Source organism: Perognathus longimembris, chromosome 22 (assembly GCF_023159225.1).
Source record: "Perognathus longimembris pacificus isolate PPM17 chromosome 22, ASM2315922v1, whole genome shotgun sequence".
Lineage (NCBI taxonomy): Eukaryota > Metazoa > Chordata > Mammalia > Rodentia > Heteromyidae > Perognathus > Perognathus longimembris.
In genome coordinates this window covers 15,925,427-15,948,909 of record NC_063182.1, presented here as the reverse complement: position 1 = coordinate 15,948,909, position 23,483 = coordinate 15,925,427, and the positions used below count along the sequence as shown (strand labels likewise).

The 23,483-nt window shown below is 32.3% G+C and overlaps 1 pseudogene across 1 annotated transcript in view; it reads left to right on the top strand.

Annotated features, from left to right (window-relative positions):
- Window positions 1-11,748: 11,748 nt before the first annotated feature.
- The window catches only part of LOC125339937, a 63,282-nt pseudogene continuing 51,547 nt past the window's right edge, over window positions 11,749-23,483 (top strand). Inside the window, exons 1-2 of the transcript XR_007208660.1 lie at window positions 11,749-11,769; window positions 12,350-12,493. The product of XR_007208660.1 is annotated as a transcription factor E2F4-like (transcript). The remainder of the gene's footprint in view (window positions 11,770-12,349; window positions 12,494-23,483) is intronic.

Sequence of the window (23,483 nt, the reverse complement as noted above, 5' to 3'; positions counted from 1 at the left end):
TAATTATGGTATCATGGAGACAACTAAAAATTCACTGAGAGTTACAGTTCTGATGCTCACGTTTTTTTTCTTCAAGAAGGCAGAAGGAGCCTTGATGAAAGCTGTTGATTATAATACTTACATTTTGTAGTTTCTGTTTCTAAATATGATATATCCTTTAGAACATATGATAGACAAGTTTATGTGGATTCATATCCAAAGACCTTGACACAAAGGACAGTGATGTATAAAATTTTGTCCTTTTTATAAAATCACAATTTTATGGTCTTATTCATGATCAGCTGATTTGTCTACTGCCAGACTACTTGCTTGGGAAGAAGTTACTAAAATAAAATATGAAGCCTATCTTCAAGTTCTTTTCAGATTACCAGGAAGAAGCTTGATGGAAAACAATAAAAGCAGATGACCTGCTCTAACTTCATTTCTCTGGGGCAAAGTACTGATATTTCATTTCTTAGTAAATATGCTTGTGGTCCTCGCCAAGAAAAAGTGTGCTTATTTACAGAAGAAAAATGTTAAAAGAATTGTCCTCTGTGAAGGGTTCAAACTGATAAATTACTAGAATTTATGAATATTTGAAACATATCTCTAGGGAACTAGAATTTGTGAATATTTGAAAAATATCCCCAGGTATGTCTCATCTAAGTATTATAATGCTCTGAGTAAATAATTCACTTATAATAACCTATACTCTCACAAAAGCTTCTATTATGTCAGCTGGGTATAATAATCTAAACTCTCACAAAAGCTTATATTTTCTCAGTTGGGCTCTGGTGGCTCACACCTGTAACCCTAACTATTCAAGAGGCTGAGATCTGATAGTTACAGTTCAAAGCTAGCCTGCGCGGGGCGGGGGGGGGGGGGGGGGGGGGGGGGGAAGCAGGGAAGTCCACGAGACTATAATCTCCAATTAAATATCAAAAACGCTGGAAGTCAAAGGGTGAACCAATGCAATAGCTATATTCACAAGACACTATTTTTGAAATGAAATTTACAACTTGGGGGGGGGTATTGGGAGAAAAAGGAGAGTGGGGATACAATGTTCGACAAGAAATATATTCATTACATTACTTATGTAACTGTATCTGTAACCCCTTTGTACATCACCTTTGCATGGAGTAGCAATGTTTAAAAAGAAATCTACTCATTACCTTACTTTTGGAATGGTAACCCCTCATTCATCACATTTGCAATAAAAATAAAAATAATAAATTAATTTCTTCAAAAAACTGGAAGTCAAGCTGTGGCTCAATAAAACATGTTATGCATCCAGGTATGTAGGCTAAAGAACATACACGATGAATATGACAACAAATCACTACAACCTAGGAGGACTGTTTTACTATCTTTCTTTGCCTAATCTATAGCCACTATTTTAACCTTGAAATTAAAGTGTAATGCTGAATGCTGCAAAGTGTCTGCTTTTGCAGATAATCTGGTTTGGGGACAGTCTAACAGTTTGGAGCATTCCCATTCTTATTGCACATGAAGAGGTCATGTGAGGAAGTGTTTCTAAAAGGTAACTTCCATAAAAGCGTTCTATGAGTAATAAAATAGAAGTATGAGAACATGCCACGGGTTATTTGAGGTGAACAGAGAATGAGAAAGCAACTTTTATATTGGGTTTCTTAACAAAAGAACATGTACAATTTTCTCCTTCATGATAATTACTTGAGAGAATTTTCATCGCATTGAATATTAGTCTCTTTTATACCATTTGAAAAACTCATTTTTAAATAAAATTGAAGTATGTACAAGTATTTTACTTTACTTTCAAAGATTTATAAGGAGAAAATATACGAGAGATCTTTCTAGGGAACTAAAGCATCCTAGAGTGTATCCTACATGATCAAAGCTTATTTCTCATTTGGCCTTGTGATAAGCTCTAAAAAAGATTTTATGTCTGAAAGAACCAGCCAAATAACCAGCTAGACTGAGATGTGCTAAAACTACAAATTTAGCTGTAGCTTTCTGTTCAAATTGTTCAACTCTGAACATTTTCTCCAGTCACAGCTATAACCTTCAACCTCTAAAAATTTCAGGAAATCTGATTCTGTAACAATAATATTTTATATAAAATATTCAATATAAATCAAATCTGATACCAAAGAAAAAATGAAGTTAGAAATAGATAATACGGTTAATATTTTCTCATCATTGTCTTCGATATGCAGTTTATTTCGGTTAACTTGAAAAAAAAAAGGAGCTAATTTGCCAACTCCTGTTGTCTCACTCCTATAATCCTAGCTACTCAGGAGGCTGAAATCTGAGGATCCAGATTAAAAGCCAGCCTGAGCAGTAAAGTTGTGAGACTCTTTTTTTTTTTTTTTTTTTGCCAGTCCTGGGGCTTGAACTCAAGGCCTGAGCACTGTTCCTGGCTTCTTTTTACTCAAGGCTAGCGCTCTTCCACTTGACCCACAGCTCCACTTCTGGTGTTTTCTATATATGTGGTGCTGAGGAATTGAACCCAGGGCTTCATGTATAAGAGGCAAGCACTCTTGCCACTAGGCCATATACGCAGCTTGTGAGACTCTTATCTCCAATCCACTACTAAAACTCTCTCTCTCTCTCTCACACACACACACACACACAACGGCAATGGTACTGCGGCTCTGTGGCTCTAAGTGGCAGGTACTAGCTTTGAGCAGAACCAAAACAAACAAAATATGTAAATTTTTTTAAGATTATTTCAATTAGGATTCTAAATATCTGTTGTGTTGCAATACCATTTTGCTACAAAATATCATCAATAAAAAGATTAGTTATAATGCACATATATAAATCTCATAAAATAAGAATCGATAGGTATCTTCTAATTATTACTGCCCATTTCAATAGTGAGATATCAATGCTGTATTTGTAGGAAAAGGTTAATGTTTATAATCTCTCCTAAATGATGGAACATGAGACAAAAATAATAAGAAAACATCCTTTTTTATTGTTTTATTTCGCTCTATATTCTGGCTATTGTCCATTCATGCTTTTATTCATGTATACGTTCACGTATTCAAACACCTCAGTATCAAATATTTACAATTAATGTATAACATTCAAATTATAGTATAGGTATGTTTAATGCATATAATTATATGAATATATTATAAATTCATATGCATATATACTAAACATATCCATACATTTATATATAAATGAAACAAAAGTATGTTTCAGGTATGATTATTAAATATAATAAATTGCATTGCTACTCATCCTCAACACTAATTATATTAACGTTTGTCAAAAATACCATAGTATTTTTTTTTTTTTTTTTTTTTTTTTACAGCTGGGCCTAGGTGCATATCAAAGCAGGTTGGGGCTTTTCCATTTGGCCCACAAGGAGTTTACAGCTGGGCCTAGGTGAAATATCCTACCTGAATATCAAAGCATGTTGGAATGTTGAGGTTCTGCCAGGTGTCTGTATATGCCTGAGGCAATAGGGTGGAGGTCAATCCTTCATGTGATATTCATGCATATGGATATATCTAGGAAAATGAATAAGCAATTGAAAATTGGGGAAAATATCACAATATTAATGTATTTGTAGTGCTCTCATTTTATGGTTTTTTGATGTGTATTCCTTTAGTGACAAGTGATTTTAGGTTTCTTTTCATATATTTCTTTTGTATTCACATTTCTGTTCAATCTTGATATCTAATCAAATTATTTGGCCCTCTTTTTTCAACGAGGCTATGTTTTATTGTAAATGTATGCTTTGGACAGAATGCCTTATAAGATGTATGACTTACAAATATTCTCTCTTTATGTGTAGTCACTTTACTTCTCTTTGGCTTTCTTTGAAGCACAAGTGACTTTAAATTTGTAGATCATTGTACCTTTCTTTTTTGGTTATTTCTCGGAATTTTAGTGTATTTTTTTAATTGCCTAATCCAAGTTTAAAAGGATTTTCTGCTATGTATACTTGTGAATTTTATGTTCTTAGCTGTTGCAGTCAGTTCATTCTTTATTGTGAGGTAATTATTTCATATGTGTTTGTTAGGATTCCATGTCTTTTTTTTTCATATAGATATTCAATTGCCACAAAAATATTTTTTTTCTTTTCTTTTGGGAATATATATTATTTCTCTTGTTGAAATATTGTGGAATCCTTGTAAAATTTAATTCATGATTAACAAATACAGCAATCTGCTTTTGTCCAATTGCCCTAGTTATAAGGTCTGGTGTTAAAAATAGAAGAAAATGGCAAGAATGAATATCCTGAGGTGTTCCTGATTTTAAGAGGAAAGTTCAGCTTCCCATCAATTAGTATACCTAATGTTAGCAGTGGCCATTTCACACATGTTCTTTACCAGGCTGAGGTGACTGATTCTTCATGGTATGTTATATGATTTTATTGTAAAACCATCTTAAATCATACCATATGCTTTTTCTGCTGACATTATGAAGGATATTTTGCTTTAAAATTGGACTTTTTAAGACATTCCTATGTAGTGCAAGTGACATTTTAAAAATATTGATTAGCAACCCTGCATCCCCTATCCCTCCTTTACTAGCCTCTGACAACTACCTATTTGTCCTTTATCCCATAAATTAGCCTTCTTATTTGTTCTCATGCATTCTATGTTTCTCTGTCTGGGTTGCTTCCTCTATTGTAATTCCTCAATGTTCTATCATATTGTTGCCCACTGTAGGATTTATTTTTACCCTTCTTTTATAAGACGGAGACATAGTCCATTATACATGTCATATTTTAATCTTCTCAATGTTAGTGGCTATCTGTGAGAGCTCATATAATATCTATCGTACTTATAATAGCTATCTATCATGTTTGTAGTATTACCTAGAGTATTCATCCATAGTGATAGCACACACTCATATTAAGTATAAAAAAGGTGACCTTTAGATTAAGATTTAACATATTTTTACCACCTAAAAGTTTTTCTTGCCTTTTTCCAGTCAATTTCTTTCAGGTAGCTAAACACTAATTTGATGTGTTATTGTGGGTGAGTTATGCTTTTTCATTATCTTCCCATCATAATATGACCATTATGCCTACTAAGTTTTCATTATTATCTTTCCCTTTAATAACAAACAGGATTCAGTTAATAATATATCACATTTTTACAGGTTGATTATTTCTTTACTTCTTTTCTATTTTTACTTTTTTGAAAATGTCTCTGGTGAATACTGTTATTCTGTTATTCTGTTATTCTGAATACTGTTATAACATTTTTCTGTTTTGATTTCAAATAATTTATAGGGCAGCATATGGGTCAAACAATATCTTTTACATCAAGTGTTTCAATATTGATTATATCCTTTATGTATTACTGTTTGTGTTGTTGACAGTGTATGTATGTATGCTTAATTTAGAGTATTTAAGCTATTTCAGTTATACAATACTAATATAAATTTATTAGTGTTTCTCCCTATAACTTTCTTTCATATATTCTCTCTTATCTTTGAAAGTATTTAACACTAAGCACATATTGAAAATGTGCTTTGGGATAGAAAATGGATAAACAAGTGTGTAATCACATTTACTTAATTCATACACATATGAAGATATGTGTAGTTAAGCATATCATTCATTTAATTTACAAGTTGTGTATATTTAATAAATACACGCATATCTGATGTGAAAGGAATAAATATATTTCAAAGGAATAAATACCTATCAGTTTTTATTTTGAGTTACCCTTTAAAAATGAAAGCTGAAATAGGAGAATTGCATGTAACTAACTTACACCGAAAAGGACAACTGAAGCACAATCACTCAATGGATTCCTATTCCAGTTTTATCATGACTACATGTTTCTAACCAGAGGCAATATTAGTCTATGTGTTCAAATTGTTTCCTTATAATGGAGAAATAATTACAAATTCTGCTGAGTGGTGATGCCCTTAGTTGGGGATAGGAAAGGCAGGAGATTAGAAATCTTACTAGGGGTTTATAAATATCTAGTAATCCTGAACCAGTCTGTAATTATCTCTATGGGACTTACAGAATAAAATTATGTATAATAAATCCTTGATTCATAGATAGATTTTATTTAATCTCTTCACATTGATATCCATTAGTTTTTTGTTTGATTTTTTGTAATTTTTTAGAAAACTGATGTGTAATTATACAATTTTGATAATTTAATTTTCAAATAATAAATGACTAAAATTTTAAGTGCTGAATTTGTTGTAAGATTGATCATTCATAATCATTGCCATAAAAGGCAAATGCTATGCATAACATCAATTTAAGCTTAAGTAGGAACACTAACAATAAATTACACTTAATTTATGTTGTTACTGTGGCTGGAATGCAGGGTCTCATGCTCTCACTTTTTTCTTTCTTTCTTTCTTGTGGTGGTGCTCTATTACTTGAGCCATGCCTCCCATCGAGCTCTATTTTGCTGGTTAACTGTGGACAGAGTTTTGTGGATGTTTCGACCTGAGCTGGCACATTACCCTCCAATCTCAAGATCCTGAGTAGACAGGATTATAGATGTGATCCAATGGTGTCTTTTTATAGATAAAATTTAGAATCAATATTTTGTCAAAGATCCTAGTTAATAACTGCATGTGAAAAAATTCAAATTGCATATGTATAATTATCATATTTTACCTTATACTTCTTATGGCTGGACTATAAATTATAAATGCATTTTATATAAATATTGGTGTTTTGTATATGAGTCTAAAATCAGAGACAAACTATTCTTCCATAACTATTACTTTCTTTTCCTCAGTACTGTCCTTTTTTTGAAAAGTTTAATATCAATATTAATTTAAAGAGTTTGTTCTTTTAATCCAATATCACACATAATACTCTTGTTTCCTTTTTATATTTTGATTTTTTTTGTTTTGGGTAGCAGCACATGGTATTACAAAATTATAGCATAGTGTGGTCTCTCTTATATGGACTGCCTACTAAGGTTTCAAATGATTTGAGTGCATCTTCTCTCTCTTAGCCCTCTATTCCCTAAATTTCTAGATGGAAATTCAGTGAGTGAACTCTATACCGTTCAGAGGCTTCACAAACAGTTGAGTGGTGTGGATTCAGTGTAGAATAATTATAATCAGATTTGTTTCAGTTTAGCTAAATTCTATAATATTCTGTAGTGTTTGACCTCCCAATACCATCTGAAAAAACTTTTTCCTCCCCCCATAGCACTTGACATATCTATCCTTGGTCATTCAACCTGCTTTGTGAATTTGATATTGCACCTTGAAACTGTCCTTCAAGTCATGAGCTAGATGACATACCTATAATTTATACATTCATTGATTATATATAAATATTAGCATAAACTTATTTATACAGGTACCAAACCAAACCACTTTCAAATCAAATCACAAGTACAGGACAATACCATGGAAAATAATCACCTTCACTATAGTGCTATTGGGAAGCAAAATTAATAGCAGAATATGATTGACAAGTGAAGTATAAAATTTAAAGGCTTCAGGCATTTGGAAAGTCTAGACATGGGATGCTCTTAATGCAAAAAATAGACAACAAAATATATTCCATATTCAAAATTGGCCGTAGGTTAGTTCTGAATATTCAAGCATGGTCATTTAGTTTCAAGGCATGCAATGTCTCTCCCTTACACCTATCGTCAAATAGTTGATAAGGTTGAAAATATATAGCTACTTAACTTCTATGTTTTACAAACATATTGGCTCTGGGCATTCTATTCAGCATATAGACAAATGACAAGACACTTTAGTGTATTTTTTTCTTCCAACTACAAGCAGAAGTACATTTTAAAAATTAAATTAAAATGGTACCCAGAAGCATGTTCCATTCATGTGGTCTATGTTTTTCTCACTGTATAGAAATGTCTATCTTGTTTTTACTTCACAGTATCACAATAAATATGTTTATTTTATTAAGATATATATATATAATTTCATAAAATATTCTCCTTATCTTTAAATTGCTATCACCTATGGATTGTTATATACCAAAACATATTTTTTAAACTTTTGGTTACAATGAATGTAAAATTTAGTTAATGTGGAAAATATGATAACTGAAATATAAAAACCCAAATAATGAAGTACATATTTAATAATTGCTGGAGTCAAAAAATCTCTAGTAGAAATGTTTTCAAAATGACACATGCACTATTCATTATGGAGTAACAGAATAAATAGAAAGGAAAATTAAAAAGACTATCTTTGGTAGTCATACCTCATAAGAAAATAAAGAAGAAAAGAAAATAAAATACATTACAATTTCAAATTTTATTTACATTTTCGAAGCAGTAATGTAAAATATTGCGACAACTCCAAATGTCTTCCCACTCAATGTGAAGTTATTGGATGTGCCATATGAAAATATTACTGGCACATGATATTTGTATATATATATACATAAATGTGCATGTACCACATATGTGCATATTATATTTACTTTTACTTATAAGAGAAGTTTTGTATGTATTTCATACAAAACTCTATTGATAACACTTTCCTTAAAATTTTAATAGGGTATTATAGATATTTGTGTAAATGATCAATGATATTTTTTTACTCCTCAAAGCTATAAAACAATCAAGTTCTAGTCACTAATTAAGAGCTTAAAAAGTTGACCGGCATTTTATTTGCAATATAAATTCTCAGCAGAAATATGTTGGTAAATAAATATAAGCTCTGGTCAGGCAGCAGTGTCTCATGTCTGTAATCCTAGCTACTCATTGACAGACCTGAGGATAGTGGTTTGAAGCCAGTCCAAGCAGGAAAGTCCAGGAGATGCTCATCTTCAATAACTACTCCAAAACTGAAGTGGAGCTGTGCCTTAAAGTGGTAGAGTATTAGCTTTGAGTAAAAGAGCTCAGAAACCGGGCCTAAGCCCTGAGTTCAAGCCCTACAACCAACAATAAGTAAATAAATGAATAAGTAATAAATAAATAAATGAATAAGTCAATAAACAAATAAATTAATAAGTAATTAACTCAAGTTGGGAGTTCCCTCTCCCCCAATTTTGGTGTCCAATCTACTAGACACCAAATTAGTATCTCTCCATAAATTCTCAATTTCCTAATCCTCCTAATTTCCCTTTGCAATTATGGTTTTTTTCAGTCCTGGGGCTTGAACTAAGGGTCTGAGCACTGTCCATGGGTTCTTTTTGCTCAAGACTAGCACTCTACCACTTGAGCCACAACGCCACTTCCAGCTTTTTCTGTTTAGTGGTACTGAGGAATTGAAGCCAGGGCTTCATGCATGCTAGGAAAGCAGTCTACTACCAAGCTCCAGTCCCATAACACCCTCTTCACTTTTTTTTGTTGTTGTTGGCCAGTCCTGGGGCTTGGACTCAGGGCCTGAGCACTGTCCCTGGCTTCTTCCCGCTCAAGGCTAGCACTCTGCCACTTGAGCCACAGCGCCACTTCTGGCCATGTTCTGTATATGTGGTGCTGGGGAACTGAACCCAGGGCCTCATGTATATGAGGTAAGCACTCTTGCCACTAGGCCATATCCCCAGTCCCCCTCTTCACTTTTGTAATGACAATGAATTCTCTTGCTAGCAAGGCCAAGAGATTTGCCATTCTTTAAATTCACATTGCATTCTAGTTGTATATGTAAGCACACCTTAGAGCACTATCCAGAATTTTACCTTCAGCCCTGCTCACACTGCCATCTCTTCTTCCACATAGTCCTGTTCTCATAACAAGACTAGTAAAACCTCATAACTGTTCTCCCACCTGTGACCTATCAGTTGCCAGTGAAATGATATTTCTAGAATATAAGATTAACTCATGTTATTTGTACAAAACTCCCAGTGCTTCTTATCTCTCCTGGAGTACATGAAAAACTCTCATATTGGGTTGGAAATGGAAAGTATGTAACTACAGAAGTAGTTGACATAATTCCTCTATGTAGTACAAGACATTTCCACATGGAGTAAAGGAAATTGGTCGCGGAGCAGTAAATAGTGGAAATCATTCATTGTCTCAAGTAATATATTTTTTTCTTCTCTTCAAAAATTTGAGGTTAGGGGCTGGGGATATAGCCTAGTGGCAAGAGTGCCTGCCTCGGATACACGAGGCCCTAGGTTCGATTCCCCAGCACCACATACGCAGAAAACGGCCAGAAGCGGCGCTGTGGCTCAAGTGGCAGAGTGCTAGCCTTGAGCGGGAAGAAGCCAGGGACAGTGCTCAGGCCCTGAGTCCAAGGCCCAGGACTGGCCAAAAAATAAAAAATAAAAAAAATAAAATTTGAGGTTATAGTTACATAAGGCAGGTAACAAATTCAATTCTTTTGTATCTCCTTTTACATACTTATTACAGGCATATTATGTGATGTAAACCATATATACACACTCATGCATACACACACAGATATCTTAAGTAGAATTGAGTGTGTCTCCATATTTCCATTTGATATTTTGTTGGTTTTCATTGGGAATGAGCAGAACAGTTTTCAGAGATAAAATATTAGATTTAAGGATGAGATTACTTGGGAGCATGTATATATGACTAAAATTCCAAAAGAATGAAGAGGATGAAAATGTTAATGTGTAAACAGAATGACCTGTAAGTCATAATGTCTAAGAAGAGGGACACTTGCACATCTCTAAGGAGAGAGCTATGTATCTGGGACAGCTCTGACACATCATTCTTCATTCCCAGTTCAGTAGAGTGCAGCTACAGAGCTAGAAACAGATTGGGAATGCATGACATAAAATTGATTTTAGTTGGAGAAGTACAAAACTGGTCTTCCAAAAATATGTTCCCTTCATGCTTCATTTAATTCATTTACAAGGATGGGCATTCGGGTTGATATCAAATTAGTAGGAATTAAGGTTTTCTCTAGGAAAATAAAATTATCTTGACCTATGTTATCTTACTTATCTTCTCTTTGTATAACTCTGTATAACAGTCATTTGTATGTCTTGTTCTTTATATGAGTGATCCAATAAAATGTAAACAATATATTGAATCTTGCTAAATATTTAGCAAGGTAATCAAACCTGACATCTTCATCCATCATTAGCACTCTTAAGTCAATTAGTTCATTGTGAAATAAATATGTACTCTAAATTTATTGAAGAAAAACTTTACAGTATGATAAAATAAGTAAACATTTAGTATTTTACAAGACAGATCTCTCACCAATATAACAATAATAATAATTTCTACCCTGTGACTCCTATGTTGCTGCAGGTAGATAACAAATCTACATTGGTATGCTCACTTTTATTAGAAAATGTCTTTTTCAAGGACATACACCTACTGTCAAGGTCTAACACCTCGGGCTGGGGATATAGCCTAGTGGCAAGAGTGCCTGCCTCGGTATACCGAGGCCCTAGGTTCGATTCCCCAGCACCACATATACAGAAAACGGCCAGAAGCGGCGCTGTGGCTCAAGTGGCAGAGTGCTAGCCTTGAGCGGGAAGAAGCCAGGGACAGTGCTCAGGCCCTGAGTCCAAGGCCCAGGACTGGCCAAAAAAAAAAAAAAAAAAAAAAAGGTCTAACACCTCAAGTACAGCCACAACAAATTTTAATTTAAGATCATCTTTATAATAAGCAATAAGAACATATCCCTTATGATAATAGGTAAAGTTAGCAAAAATATTGTACTTCTCAGAATGAACACAATGTTCAAATCAAGTTTGAAAAAAAGGTCTTGTGCATAGTCCAAACTATAGCAAGAGACCACAAACAGGAAATTGGGTACGAGGCTGAAGACAGAGAATAGAACCAGAGATCAGTGAGCAGTTATCTCACAATAAGTAATGTATTGCCACAGGCTTCAGACAGTATAATTTAACAGCTTTGACCAGGAAAGATGGCGTTAAAACCAGAATTAGTGAGAAAATACTGAGACTTATTTCCCATGATATGTATATAGACTTTTTTCAACTAGTATCTGATCACTGAGAGCTCATTTGGAAGGGAGAGAAAATTAACATCAATGTAACACTGTAAAGAAGTGTTGCTGAAAGCACTTTGTTAAAAAAAAAAAAAAGGTAGCTTGTTTTAAAGCTTGTCATGTACATATTGTGCTAATCCCCATGAGGGCACTACTAATTCCAGCCTCCATTGCTAGTGTGAATTAATGTTCCTATTCTTTCTATTACCTGTCTATTGCTGGAAGCAAGTTATTCATTGTCCATGTCTTTGAAGGTTCTCTGTCTAATCATGTAAAGTTAAAGCATATAAATTCTTGCAATTTTCTCCCTCTTTATCACAGTGAGGGGCACAGAAAATCTTGACAGTAACCACATAGCCAGAGGCCATGCAGCACCTTCAAGTAAAGCTTGGTGGAGAAATGGATTGATGTAACATTTTTAGGAAATCATTTTGCTGCAGTGCCAAGTATACTTCAAAACGGACATGACATTGCTGATGCTCTTGTGGACAATTGCTTTCATTTTCTCCTCTTTCAGGTAGCAGAAAGTCTAAAATTAAAGAGAAATGAATTAATAATTCATTGGTCATTGATAATTCCACTGAACCCATATTACTTCTCTTCTGGACAGTGGCTAAATTTGACCAAGTTTCTGTACGCTGTGTTTCTTTCTACATTTAAAGTGAGTGATTCTATTTCAAACAGCGATGGGATAAAATTAAAGTGTCATAATCTCACATATGAAGAAACCACTGATATTTACCAGTCTGATGAGTGATCAATGACAATCAACACCTCAATAAACTTGCAGAATTCATATTTTTCAAAACAGAAAATATACTGATCTAGATCAAAGAACTCTTATTACAAAAATGAAAACAAAATTTAAAAACTAATCCTGGGCCGAGTTGAGGCATCTCCTAATTTTCAGATAAAATTTATCCATAAAATCTTAGAATGAAGTTGTTTGCCAGAATTATAGCATATCAGAGGGAAATGGCAATCTGGGTGAATATTTTTCATATTCTATACATGTTAAAACATAGCAGAAGTAAATGTTGAAATAAATATTGACATATTAAATATTAACTTCACAATTTGGCCTCAATAATATAGGTTTCATTCATCATGAAAATGTACATGTTAAAAATGAAGTTATTATTTTAAGTGAAGCTAGATAGGACCTACAGAATTGTTTTTCCAACAAAAACACAGATTAGAAAACAAGGGAGTAAAGAGGGCATTGGAGAGAAGGAACAGGTGAAGGCTTTGGAAAGAAAACAAATTAAGTTACAACATGTTAACTTCAGTGTGGGAGAGGAAAATTATATATAATAAACATGTTGCCATTTGTCAATTTAAACTTGAGCTAGAGAGTGAACTCTGTACTTATGGTTATCAAAAATTCTAAAAAAATTAATGATCCATTGTACACAGAAGAATAATATAGTTTAAGTCAGTATTATAAAGGATAAGTGCATAAAGAACTCTATAAATGTACACCCTACAATCTATTGACACATATCTCTATCTTTGCCCTCCAGCAAGTATGCAGAAAAAAACCTAGAGAAACTCAAATGCAACAAAGCATAAACAAGATTGGAGCTTCATATCATGAAAGAGAGTTTGTAATAAAGAGCTTGTCAATGATTTTACTTTATAAAAAATAGAATATAAAAATAAAAGAACATATTCCTCTGATATTATCATACATTTGAGAAAATAATAAACTATATTATTTATACAATTTCACATTTACAATTAGCCAGATTCAAGAAATATTCACTGAGAGATGGAAACATAGAACATGGAAAATATTCTAAAAGAAAAAAAAATCAATGTGAGGAGACACATAAAATTGCAGGTTCTAAATACAAAAACAAACAAAAAAAACCACGAAGTTGTGAACAGACAAGAAGCTCCCACTGAGTAAAGTAATATGCAAACTTAAAAAAAATATGGAAACAGTGAGAGAACAGCATATTATACACAAGGGAATCTGGTCTAATTAAGATTTTAAACCATGTAAATTTCATGATGAAAGACAAGTTGAAAATATCAATTCAGATCCTTCATTTGGCAAATATCCTAAAAAAATCAAGGTAAAAAAAAATCATGCTGTGAGTGGGATAGTACATCACCATATGTATTCTGAAGAAATTTCTTCTGTATGACAAGAAACATTATCACATCATAATGTTCTAAAGAAAGGATGTAGTTTTCAGTACTAGTAAAACTTGAATAAATGGAAAACAATACTTACTTTAATCTTACTATGTGGTATCCTTATAAATACCATTAGCTACATAAATTAAAAATTATATATACCTCACTGTGTTTTGGTTGTGTAAAGGCACGTACCTATCTAAAAAATGACATAATACATACTCACTGTAACACAAAGCATGGAGAGAAACCAGAGATCAAAGAGGTCAGAGTTAAAAGGAATAAATTTATTGCTAGTGATTCAAAAAAAAAGAGGATAGCTCAGGGTCCTAAATTTAGATGAGAAGAAACAATGCAAAATCATAAAAAATTATAAGAAATTCTATATGTGCAAATTATAAAACATAGATAACATACAACAATATTTAAAATCTTACATGAGCTAGAGTGTAAAGATTGACTATGATCACCTTAACAGATTGATATGAATTATTTGGCAATCTGTAATTCCCTTCAATGATTAAAATACCCTTTCATTGTAAGACCTGAAGGAATTACTTTACACTGCCAGGTAGGATCTTGAGGCACGCACACCTGGAATTACCCTGTCAAAAGACCAAATGTCATCATTCTCAGCTGTGTTGTGTGCCATCGAATAAATTAAAATTTGGATTTTGTGTAAACAGAACTATGGGGAATAAAGCCAAAGGGAACTCAAGTAGATGGATCAATTGTCCGTTTCTTTCTAATGAAGTGTCAACAATTTATTTCATTTGCAATTTTATCATTCCAATTTAATAATTAATTGTCAACATAGGTACACACTATCCTAATACCTTAATACATAAAGCATGATGGTTCCCTTGCCCAATATTCTCAATGATTTTTGTTAATTTTCTTATATATGTAGGTATGCAAGTATAAAATAGTTGTGGATATTAAAATTCCTTTTAATCTTAGAAATTTACTGGTGTCCAGTTGTAGTTTTTTTGTGGTGTTTTTTTTTTTGGCCAGTACTGGGGTTTAGACTCAGGGCCTGAGCACTGTCCCTGTCTTCTTCTTGCTCAAGACTAGCACTCTACCACTTGAGCCACAGCGCCACTTCTGGCCATTTTCTGTATATGTGGTGCTGGGGAATCGAACCCAGGGCCTCATGTATACGAGGCAAGCCCTCTTGCCACTAGGCCATATCCCCAGCCCCAGTTGTAGTTTTTTTAAAAAAATTTTAATCAGTATAATCTGTAGATGAATACAACATTTTTATGCTTCCCTGAGGAATTTTAAGCAACGCATGTTACATAGTTATAATTATAAGCCACAACAGTGTAAGCATCTTAAACCTTACTATATGTTACATAGTATATGCTTTTTTTTTCTGTGACGGGTGATACTAAATGTTGGAGGTGAATTTTCACATTACTTATTATCAAAATAGTTGGCCATTTTAACATTCATCATCAATCTTTGGATCTTTTCATTTCATGTTCATAACACCAAAAGGTAATTTCAGCTATGGATTTCAAAATGGATGGATATATTTAACTGTTAAAATTTAGTTGGCTTTCAACTATTAGATATTGTAACATTTTATTTTATTTTATTTTTTAATTTTTATTGTCTGGTGTACAGAGCGGTTACAGTTTCATACATTAGGCATTGGATAAATTTTTTGTACTGTTTGTTACCTCCTCCTTCATTCCCTCCTCCCCCCTCCCCCTTTCCCTTTCAACCCATGAGTTGTTCAGTTGATTTACAGCAAATAGTTTTGCAAGTATTGCCTTTTTAGTCGTTTGTCTTTTTTACCATGTGTCTCTCGATTTTGGTATCCCCTTGCAATTTCCTAGTTCTAATACCAGTATACACGCTTTCCAATGTACTCAGATAAGATACAGAGTTCAAGTACAACCACAGGAAGGGGATACAAGAGGGTCATCAATAACATTTTAAAATTTATATTTTTGAGCCACTTTTATGTTGTTATATAATTTTTCTGTTTCTCTATGACACAACACTTTCTTATTTCTATTTTTGAGTTATGTGAAGGATTTAAAAATATTTTTTCAGTAGCAACTCTTCCTTATCTATGTATTCAATTATCTTCCAATATTTATTACTAGCACTTCCTTGTTTACTTAATTAAAGTTACTAATGAGGGGTTTTTATGCAACTCACTAAATCAATCTTTTCCCCTATGTTTATTCCAGAGAAGCTCTTTCCCATCTCAAAGTTTAGCATATTTTAAACACTCAAGAGAACACAAATGAGACACAAGCACACATCTCCCCTATTCCTTGATAGACAATAATTAATGTGCATTGAAGTTGGATATAATCAGTAGGTTCAACACTGCTTTCATTGATTTTTCAATAAGGCTTAAGGCTATAAAGAAGAAATTTCTTTTCTTTTTATTCCCAGTGTTTAATTTAATTTTCTCCCCTATGGAACCAAATTATTCATTTGCTAGCACAGTCTTTATTTATCACCTCTTCTGTTTTCCATATTGTTGCCAATTCAATCACACATCATACCAATTAACAGCTGTATCTTAGTATTTCCAGCCAGACACTGTTTGTGCCAAGTATGACTTCTTTAAATTTAGAAATAGTGACTGCTTGCTTTGATGAGAAGAAAATATACAATTGTGTTACTAATATCTACTATCATACTAGAACGTAATTCTTCAGAAATGAAATTGAAAATTATGGGGCATTGATCTTATGCATCTATGTATATGTAAGGACTTATGTACATTATCACTACAAAAATTCCATTTAATATTAGAATGCTGCACCACACAGAGTTTTCTTTCAATTCTGCTAATCTACGCTATTCAATATATTTAGCAACAATTTATCCTTACCTTTTATTTCTTTCTTTAAACAGTCTATTTTTGCTTGATGTATTTTTCTTATTCTTATTGTAATATGATTTCCAGGGCTCAAAACATCAACTTTTGCATGAAAAAGGAACAAAATTTAAATTTATGTGAAGAATTTCCTCCTATATTAAGTGAAAATATTTGGAACAAGGAGATGGCATTCCTGAAAAATTACAAAAAAGTAAAAAAGTACTCATTTTTTTTTGCTAAATATATGTATGTTGTAGTTAATCAAACTAGATTTTTTGAATATTTTTAAGTAGTTGCCATTCTACAGAGCAATTTATAAATAAAGTGCTTGTTGATCAATGTTATCTGCTAACATTCTCATCCATTCTTCCCACCCTATACCTTTTCACACTTTTATTAATTGTAAGGTTATATGTTGGTTTTTTCCATTTAACAAAACAATTTATGTATACAATGCACCTTATTCTTTGTCATTCCTTCATCATCCTCATATATTTTTCTCAGTCCTGTGTAATTAAAGATATCTCTATAAAACTTTAAATGACATGTTAGTTCAACGGAGGATATTAAAATTTATTTTACTAAATTAGCTAAATTAGCAGTTAATAAATAATTCTGATTTATTAGATGCTATCTCTGATCAGTGATATATGTATGCATATATGTATGTATGTATGTATGTATGTGTTTGTATGGTTACATATATATGTATACACACACAATCAAAAGCACACAGCTGGGTAAATGCAAAATCAACTGCAAAAGTAGTCAGTGTATAGCATATGACTAATCATAATCTTTAAACATTCTACATGCCACAAAATATGTCAGTTTTTAAAATATGCAGTAGAAGATATTTGGACAGCCATATTTGGGTTATGTTTGGATCACTTTTTTATATGTGTATATAAAACTTAATCTCTACTATTGATTTCCACGCTGTACAGAACAAAGCAGTGTAATATCCTTAAAAAAATTGGAGTTTGAGGAGGAGGAGAGGGGCAAATACAGAAAATAATCCATTTTATATCCTGCAAATTTAGAAGATAGAGAAGAAGAGTGGACAAAGGAGGGATGGGTGAGACTATTGAAAGGGATGATATTGATCCAAATACTTTGTATTTATGAATTGTTTTCTTAAATTGCATCTCCTCTGTACAACTACTTAAAGATAATAATAATAACTCTATTGACTACAAAGATAATGAAATTATTCTTTTCAAATGAAAAGAATCAAGTAGTAGAAATATTTTCTTTTATTCAACCTCACTGACATTCACTCATCACTTATTAACAGTACAAGTCAAAGACTAAACATTGCTAATATTCATGAACAGTATTACCATTAACTGGTAAAGAATCACATTGGTTTTACATAATACATATTTTCACTAACAGGGTGTTGGTTGTTGAAAGTATGTATCAGAATCTATTAACAAAGCTTAACTTTCTCATCACCTGTGCCATTGTTGTCTTTAAGAATGAAAGCAAACCCATATACTTGTTGGTTTATTGCTTCAGTCAATTGATGATGAATACTCTACCACTTAAGGAGAAGGGAAACACTAAAATAGATTTGAATAATTTAGTCAAGGTGAAAGATCCTAGAGCATATGAACATAAATGTATATATCTGTTTGATGATATTATCCTGAGGTTCAAGGGGAATGCTTAGATACTGCATGAAATTATCTAAGGAAAAGAAAAATATTCAGGGAAGAAGATCATCCTAGGTTTTGATTTGTGGATGATGGATGGGAAGCCAGCAAACGAGGTGATCAGGCTCCTCCTCAATGCTGTCATAAAGCCCACACAGGAGAGTGTTTCCAAAAGGAGAAAATATTCCATGCTAACCAATACACAGTAAAGAAATAAAACAGAGCATTCACTTTTGAAACACTAAATTAGAGAAATATTGCAAGATGATGTTTTACTGGAACAACTAGATCCAAGTAAAATATGTAGGTTTAATACTTGATGAGTGTGAAAACAATAAATCTTTTATCAAAGAAAGGAAGCACAGTAGTCACTAGAGTTTAATATAATCTTTGCTTTATTTTATAAAGTAAATTGTAAAAGAAGAGTTTGAAAGTCCTCACCAAAAGACATGCTTTTTAAAAAAAGTTATGTGCTATCCAGTCTGATTAGATCATTATATATTTTTCAGCCGTAGCTACTCAGCAGGCTGAGGTCTGAGAATCAAGGTTCAAAGAGAGCCCAGGCAGGAAAGTTCATGAGTCTCTAATAATTAATGACTAAAATGTGAGGTCTGAGGATCAAGGTTCAAAGACAGCCCAGGCAGGAAAGTTCATGAATCTCTAATAATTAATGCCTAAAATGCTGGCAGTAGAACTGTTGTTCATGTGGTATAGCACTAGCCTTCAGCAAAACAGCTAAAGGCCGGTGCCAAAGATCTGAATTCAAACCCCAGGACCTGATATAATAAGAGATATAGTCAATAAATGTCAATAAATATTTATAATTACTTAGTGTCAATTAAAACAGGAAAAATGAAATAAAGATGAGGAGGCAGAGACCTATAGAGCAGAAGAGCACATTTGCATGTAAATGTGAGCATGAAGAGAAGAACTGACATAAGCTATAGAACAAGAAATGAACCCATGGCTTAACATATGAAACTGTAACCCCTCTGTACATCATTTGACAATAAATAAGTAATTTATAAAAAAGCACAAGATGTAATCATTTCAATATAACACAAGCATGCAAATGAGAACACATCATTATACAGAAAACCAATGGATTTTTATCAACTGCACACAATTATGAAACCAAGATTTAAATCAATAAAGAGCAAATAAGAAATGTACCAAAACTCACCCTTATTTTACCATTTTTTGTCACTTCCACATTAACAAGTCTCCTGAATTAGAAAGGAGTAGTTTTGCACTATTGTATTTGTATTTGCATTCAAATATTGGTGGGGCATTTTTAGTAGTAATTTTTAATATAAATATTAAAATTACATAACTAAAAAGGAATCTCCTAATAAGTAAAATTTTAGGAAAATTCATAATTATAGAAATAAAAATGTATGTAAAATGGAAATTTAAAATGTTTAGGATAAAATTTATAACACTAAATCAATATTGTGAGGATATTATTCTAATTATATTATTGAAATTATAGTATTTCTCCAAATCAAACTGCATGTATAATAAAATCCTAATCAAAATATCAGCCAACATTTTCAAATCATCTCAAATAAGAAGAAAAGGGTGTCAGTTCAATTAGATAGATTTCAAGAAACTAGAAACTAGAAACTGTATGATGTTAGCAAAAAGAATGAAAACAGAAAAAAGAAAGTGAAAAGAGAGCCCTGCTGTACATCTACATTATGACAAAGAATGAGTAATGCTGAATGCATCAAAGAATTTAATGAGAAAATGGAGAAAATGATTTTTAACAAAGAATTGTGAAGTAAGTGTATAATTAAATAATAAAAGTATTGAGGTCTATAAATGTATCTTAGTTTTTCCTTGCATTTGCCAAGCCCAGAGTTGGATCACAGTACCATCAAAAATAAGTAAGTGATTGATGATTTTATTTTGTGTAAAAGTTGTATGAGTTTGATTCTAGGTTTATAAAATAAAATAAAACAAATTGCAATATTATTAGGAGATAATCTATAATTATTTTGCAGTTTTTGGACTGTTATGAGGCAGAACAGCCTGGTCGCAGGAAGAGATGATAGAAAATCACTCACCTTATGACAATGAGAAAGCAAAGAGTGAGACATGATTATGGGGATAAAATGGAATGAAAATCTGCTCTCTGAATGACATACTTGTTTCTCAGCTCACTTTCTCATGTTTATACTAGCTTCCAAAACATTACTGCTACTACTACTACTAGCTTGTAGTAGATATTTAACACTTAAACCACAATAATCATCATTGTCCACAACAACAAAAATACTGTTATTGTAAGCTTTAACAAGCAGAAAGAGCAAACAAACCTCTTAGAGATAGCTGATGGGTATGTAAAAGTATCTAATTTTTTAATGTTAAGCATGTATCAATCTTAGGACTCAGAAATGTATTTCTCTAAATATTTAAGAAAATATTAAAATATATATTTTCTGAAGAGAATAGTTGTACTTTATTTCATGTACAAACAAAATGAATCACATATCTATCAACTGAAATAATCAGGAAGATATTTTACAGTTATATATTCAGATTCTACTCAGAGACAAAAAGAGACAATGATGCATGTAACAGCGCCAACTAGAAAACACACTGTGTTGGTTGAGAAAAGAAAAGAACCAAATAGTTTACATGTATACTGGAATGGAAAGCACTAGACTGTAATTACAAAAATCACCTCTATTATCAGGAAGTGGGCAGTGAGGAACATTGCTTAGCATGAAGGGCAAAAAAACATGTACTTCTTAGCATTAGCATTGTGGAAATGTTCTGTCATTGCAAAGTGGTATCCAAAACTGGTAAAATATTTTAATATTTTCATATACATAAACTATATATTAATTGCAATTTGTCACTATAAATGTAAAAAATTTATTTCTAATTTAATTTTACCAGTAATAATGGCTGGATTATGTTCAATATAAAAATGACTTTTTAAGTGGGCTAACAAGCAAAAGACATTTATTTTCTAATCAGCTTGATCAACATGCTGCCTTGGTTTCTACATACTACTTAAAATGAAGAATGACAGGAGAGAAATAATGTAATAATATACTGTTAAAATAAAAGAGATATACTTGCGGTTTTTAAAGATGACTAAATTTACAAGAGGGAAATACCCTAAGGTTAAAGTATGACTCCCAATTAAAGATCAAGTCAAGGACATTCTCAGAAAAGCATGATTTAAAGATTAAGGAGAGATGAGACAGTTTCATAAAGATCAATGTAGTGCTTCAGTTCACTTACTAAAAATGTGATTATAATTTATCACCATTGCTTGATCTGTTTATAGTAAACTTAATTTCTCTGCTACATATTTAAAATTTGGTTAGTTACTTGATGTTAGTTTTGATGAAACCAAACACTAGTAACATTTCATATTCTTAATCTGAATCAGACATAATTAAAGTAATAATAATCTCTAGGGTGGTAAATAGAAAGGAATGAATAATTTCTCCTGTACTAATGGAGACAAATTTTCTTAATGTAGAACTCTTTAGAACACTTGCATTTGTATTTAAATATGCTTCTTTCATTTATACTACTGAAATAAGACATCAGAATGTGTTTGGTAATATTTATCCATTCTTTCATTTATGCATTCAAGGTTCATTATGAATTTTGGTGGTTATTTCTCCTAGAAGCTATAAAGGAATTCAAAATAAATTAATTCATCACTCTACTTTAGTTACTCCAAAAATGTTATAGCCAAAAGACTTTCCTCTAGAGATTCTTTGGTGGAAAATGTGAATAACACTTTCCTTCTTGTACAATGTTTTATCAAAATTTCTCCATCACATATGCTCCTGAGCATTGGTTATTTTGAATAGTATTAATTTGATTGGACTGTATTGGTTGTTTACAGAAAAAGAGATATGCCATTTTTCCCTAACCATCATTCCACTTATTTATCAGAGACTATATGAACTCTCCACTAATGAATAGCTTAGGTAATGTGCAATCAAGCCAAAGTAAAGACACCAGCATAATATAGGTAATGGAAGCCAGCAAAATATGATCATATTAAGTTAAAATATGACTGAAATGAATACATCCATGTCAAGCTTATAATTAGCTTTACAAAGTTAATTTGATGATCTACACTAGAAAATACTGAAGTTAACAAATATGTATGCACAATAGATCAATAGTAATATATCTGAAATTCTTTTGTATCTATAGTTTTTATTTCATTCATATTTAGTTCATTAGAAATAATTGTTTTAGTTATTGTTAAATTTTTTGCAATCGGAGAGTTAACATGGTTCCTGATTGTTTAGGTGCTTAGTAAAGTTTGATGTTAAACACATTGAAGTTATGAAAAATACTTATCTTTAATCAACATAAGGAAAAGTAAATTTGCCTTTTGGAATATGAGCAAAGACAGTGAAAGCAATAAGAGGTATTTTATCATTGTCATCAGCAAGAAAAGGATTAATTACTGTCATGTTTTTCTACACACCACCTTTGGTGTGCAAATGGCATTTTCCTAACCTGAAGACTTCCATCAAAAACAATACAATATGAGTTGGCATTAATCTGCAGCTGCCAGTGGCAGTCCTCCAAAGAAAAAGACTGCAAGGTCAGCAATGAGAATTTCTGCATGAGGAGAATAGACTTATCAGGAGACCACACCTGCCAATGCAAAAATGCAGGGCCAGTGAACAAATTAAGACGGCAATCAAAGGAAACACTCAAGGCCATTGTCTTTTCCTTCTGTGTTAAAAATGAATTGTAGAAGACATGTATTAAGCACACATATTCAAAGTCTGTTTCTTTATTTTATAATGAAAAAAAGTTTATTATTGCCTCTCTTTCTTTCTTTCTCTTTCTTTCTTTCTTTCTTTCTTTCTTTCTTCTTCTTTTTTTTTTTTTTTTTTTTTTTTGCCAGTCCTGGGGCTTTGACTCAGGGTCTAAACACTGTCCCACTTCTGGCTTTTTCTGTTTCTGTGGTGCTGAGGGAATCGAACTGAGGGCTTCATGCACGC